This window comes from Aegilops tauschii, unplaced genomic scaffold (genome assembly GCF_002575655.3).
Source record: "Aegilops tauschii subsp. strangulata cultivar AL8/78 unplaced genomic scaffold, Aet v6.0 ptg000318l_obj, whole genome shotgun sequence".
NCBI lineage: Eukaryota > Viridiplantae > Streptophyta > Magnoliopsida > Poales > Poaceae > Aegilops > Aegilops tauschii.
Genome location: NW_027332571.1, coordinates 10,448 through 15,000, shown reverse-complemented (window position 1 = coordinate 15,000; position 4,553 = coordinate 10,448).

Sequence of the window (4,553 nt, the reverse complement as noted above, 5' to 3'; positions counted from 1 at the left end):
TTGTATCCTTTGAGCGCACGCCCATTAAGTAGCGATCAAATCAAGGAAATCGATCAAACGATCCCCGTGCCAGCCCAAATCATGATCTTCACCAACTTGGATTTGGTTCTCTCGCGAAAATCGCGAGTTGCAGAGATGAGAACCATGAAAAGCAAGATCCCGAATAAGAAAACAGAAACCGAGGAAGAGGAAACCACAAGAGTGAAGACTAGTAGAGTCTCGTCTTTTGTCATTCTTTGCTCCTTTTTCACTCAATGATTCCTTCGAATTTGCCGACCAAAAATTCTATATGTCTATTCTATCTATGATATTTCTATATATATAGAATATGATATCTAATATGACATCCGATTTGTCAAAGGGATTGGATTGGTGACTTACCCATTCAGTGACTTTGGCACTGGACGTTCCAAAAACGGGTACTATCGGATCGGGTGAATTAGAGAATAGACAGAGGTCCGTTGGCATTTCAGCCTTTCTTCTCCTTTCAGGGCCTATCCGAAAGAGAATCCAGTACCTCTTGGTCCTGAATATCAGAATAGGACGAACGAACCGGCCTCCGCGGATATCTTTGCTTCGGAACAAAACCCTGCAATCAAATAGATTGTCCCAAGGGCGCCATATTCTAGGAGCCCAAGTTATGCTATTGAAAATTCGTTCCTCTAGCAGTTCCGGTTTGAGCATTCCGTTCCCTTTTTCAAACTCCACTTCTTTTCATATAGCAATCCCTGATCAAAGAGAGAACAATATCCATTTCAAAACATTTCTAACAGATTCCTTAGTTCGGACCGACGAAGTAATGTCACTCGACTATTATCAACCTGACTGCAATCTTTTTCTGTCGGTAAGGATTGCACCAGAGCACCTTCTACTTCTAATAGGCCATGAACTATAGATAGAGAAGAATCATTCTGAGCGAGTACATAAGAAGCGATCCACTTTTTTTCATCGGTTCCAGGGGAAGACCAAAGATCTTGCGCGGCAGGTCCGCCAGAAAAACTCAAAAGAGAAAGAAGTCTCGTTAATCTCTTCATGCTCGTTCCAAGTTCGAAGTACCTTTTGGCCAAAGAAAAACCCGCTTCCTGACACGATTGCCTCTTTATCTTTATATAGATAGATTCTATGGGGTTATTACTTAGTAAGTCTATTTTGTACAAGAGCCCCTCCTATCTGATAGAAAAGGGTCCCATGATCCCGAGCCGATCTTACCTTGGCTCGCAAACCCCAAGTTTGTCTATGAAGAGCTAATCTAATTGTATTTTTTTCTAGAATGGATTTCTTATGTGGAATACTAATGGATAGGGCTTCGTTGCTAAGTGCTACAAGATCTAGTGCACTGGAACTCGTGGTTATGGACCCGAATCCTTTAGTATGGAACATTGTCTTTTCCAAGTAAAAACCCCTAGTATATGAAAGAATGAAAAGGTGCTTTCGTTCTTGTGGAATAAGAAGCCCTCGTACCTTAATGAAAGGAAAATCGTAATTTTTCGTTAGGTATTTGACCAAATAGGATCGTCCAGTTCCTACAGAACCTATCACTAAAATACCCGATAGGGCTAAGCGGAACGAAAAGGGTTTTCCATGAGATGGTAAATGAAAACGATTAGTCCCACACGAGGTTTGGGAATAAGTGATTGTCTGATAATGAGCAAGGAATATACGTCTTTCTGCTAAAGAGGATCTATTAAACTCATAATTCATTAGATCCTTGTTATCAATGCCAACTAGGTATCATAAGTAAATGGATCCCGGTTGTTCAATCCTTTGATAACCAAGGTCATTCTTTGCTAAAGAGAAATGATCACTATGAGTCAGACTCAATAGAATTGGATCCATTCCAAATAGCGAGAATTAGGATTCTTGATCCCTCAATCTCTCTTTCAATTCGAGGATCCAGAGAGGTGTTTTCATAGTCATCTCCGAATATTTGCCATCTCGGAATATTTTCGATTTCATTTTTCTATGATATGTCTTTCTATATGAAAATTGGTTATTTACGATGTACGATGATCCCTGTTAAGCATCCATGGCTGAATGGTTAAAGCGCCCAACTCATAATTGGTAAATTTGCGGGTTCAATTCCTGCTGGATGCACACGAACGGGAACATTCCATAAGTCTATTGGAACTGGCTCTCTATCCATGGAATCTCATCCATCATCCATACATAACGAATTGGTATGGTATATTCATACCATAACATAAGAACAATAAGAACTCGAATTCTTATCGATACTGGAACTCAGAGCATAGGAGGGAAAGTCGATTTATGGATGGAATCAAATACGCAGTATTTACAGAAAAAAGTCTTCGTTTATTGGGAAAGAATCAATATACTTTTAATGTCGAATCGGGATTCACTAAGACAGAAATAAAGCATTGGGTCGAACTCTTCTTTGGTGTTAAGGTGGTAGCTGTGAATAGCCATCGACTACCTGGAAAAGGTAGAAGAATAGGACCTATTCTGGGCCATACAATGCATTACAGACGTATGATCATTACCCTTCAACCGGGTTATTCTATTCCACTTCTAGATAGAGAAAAAAACTAAAGGAGAATACTTAATAATACGGCGAAACATTTATACAAAACACCTATCCCGAGCACACGCAAGGGAACCGTAGACAGGCAAGTGAAATCCAATCCACGAAATAATTTGATCCATGGACGGCACCGTTGTGGTAAAGGTCGTAATTCCAGAGGAATCATTACCGCAAGGCATAGAGGGGGAGGTCATAAGCGCCTATACCGTAAAATAGATTTTCGACGGAATCAAAAAGACATATCTGGTAGAATCGTAACCATAGAATACGACCCTAATCGAAATGCATACATTTGTCTCATACACTATGGGGATGGTGAGAAGAGATATATTTTACATCCCAGAGGGGCTATAATTGGAGATACTATTGTTTCTGGTACAAAAGTTCCTATATCAATGGGAAATGCCCTACCTTTGAGTGCGGTTTGAACTATTGATTTACGTAATTGGAAGTAACCAATTAGGTTTACGACGAAACCTAGAAATCGATCACTGATCCAATTTGACTACCTCTACGGGATAGACCTCAACAGAAAACTGTTGAGTAACGGCAGCAAGTGATTGAGTTCAGTAGTTCCTCATAGAAAATTATTGGCTCTAGAGATATGGTAATATGGAGAAGACAAAATTGTTTGAAGCACGCACAGAACCGGAAGCGCCCCTTGTTTCAAAGAGAGGAGGACGGGTTATTCACATTTAATTTGATGGTCAGAGGCAAATTGAAAGCTAAGCAGTGGTAATTAAGACCCCCGGGGGAAAATAGGGATGTCTCCTACGTTACCCATAATATGTGGAAGTATCGACGTAATTTCATAGAGTCATTCGATCTGAATGCTACATGAAGAACATAAGCCAGATGACGGAACGCAGAGACCTAGGATGTAGAAGATCATAACATGAGCGATTCGGCAGATTTGGATTCCTTTCCTATATATCCACTCATGTGGTACTTCATCATATGATTCATATAAGATCCATCTGTCTAGAGATCGTCATATACATCTAGAAAGCCGTATGCTTTGGAAGAAGCTTGTACAGTTTGGGAAGGGGTTTTTTGAGAGAAAAGAAGAATCTACTTCAACCGATATGCCCTTAGGCACGGCCATGCATAACATAGAAATCACACGTGGAAGGGGTGGGCAATTAGCTAGAGCAGCAGGTGCTGTAGCGAAACTCATTGCAAAAGAGGGTAAATCGGCCACTTTAAGATTACCATCTGGGGAGGTCCGTTTAGTATCCCAAAACTGCTTAGCAACAGTCGGACAAGTGGGTAATGTTGGGGTGAACCAAAAAAGTTTGGGTAGAGCCGGATCTAAGTGTTGGCTAGGTAAACGCCCCGTAGTAAGAGGGGTAGTTATGAACCCTGTGGACCACCCCCATGGGGGCGGTGAAGGGAAAGCTCCCATTGGTAGAAAAAAACCCACAACCCCTTGGGGTTATCCTGCGCTTGGAAGAAGAACTAGGAAAAGGAAAAAATATAGCGATAGTTTTATTCTTCGTCGCCGTAAGTAAATACGTAACTAGGAATATGGAAAATTGCATTTTTGGAATTTGCAATAATGCGATGGGCGAACGACGGGAATTGAACCCGCGCATGGTGGATTCACAATCCACTGCCTTGATCCACTTGGCTACATCCGCCCCTTATCCAGCTAAAGGATTTTTTGCTTTTTTCCATTGATCATTATTCTATTTATTCTGACCTCCGTACTTCGATCGAGATATTGGACATAGAATGCCACTCTTTAAAAAGGAAAAAAGGAGTAATCAGCTGTGACACGAAAAAAAACGAATCCTTTTGTAGCTCATCATTTATTGGCAAAGATAGAAAAGGTCAATATGAAGGAGGAGAAAGAAACAATAGTAACGTGGTCCCGGGCATCTAGCATTCTACCCACAATGGTTGGCCATACAATCGCGATTCATAATGGAAAGGAACATATACCTATTTACATAACAAATCCTATGGTAGGTCGCAAATTGGGGGAATTCGTGCCTACTCGGCATTTCAC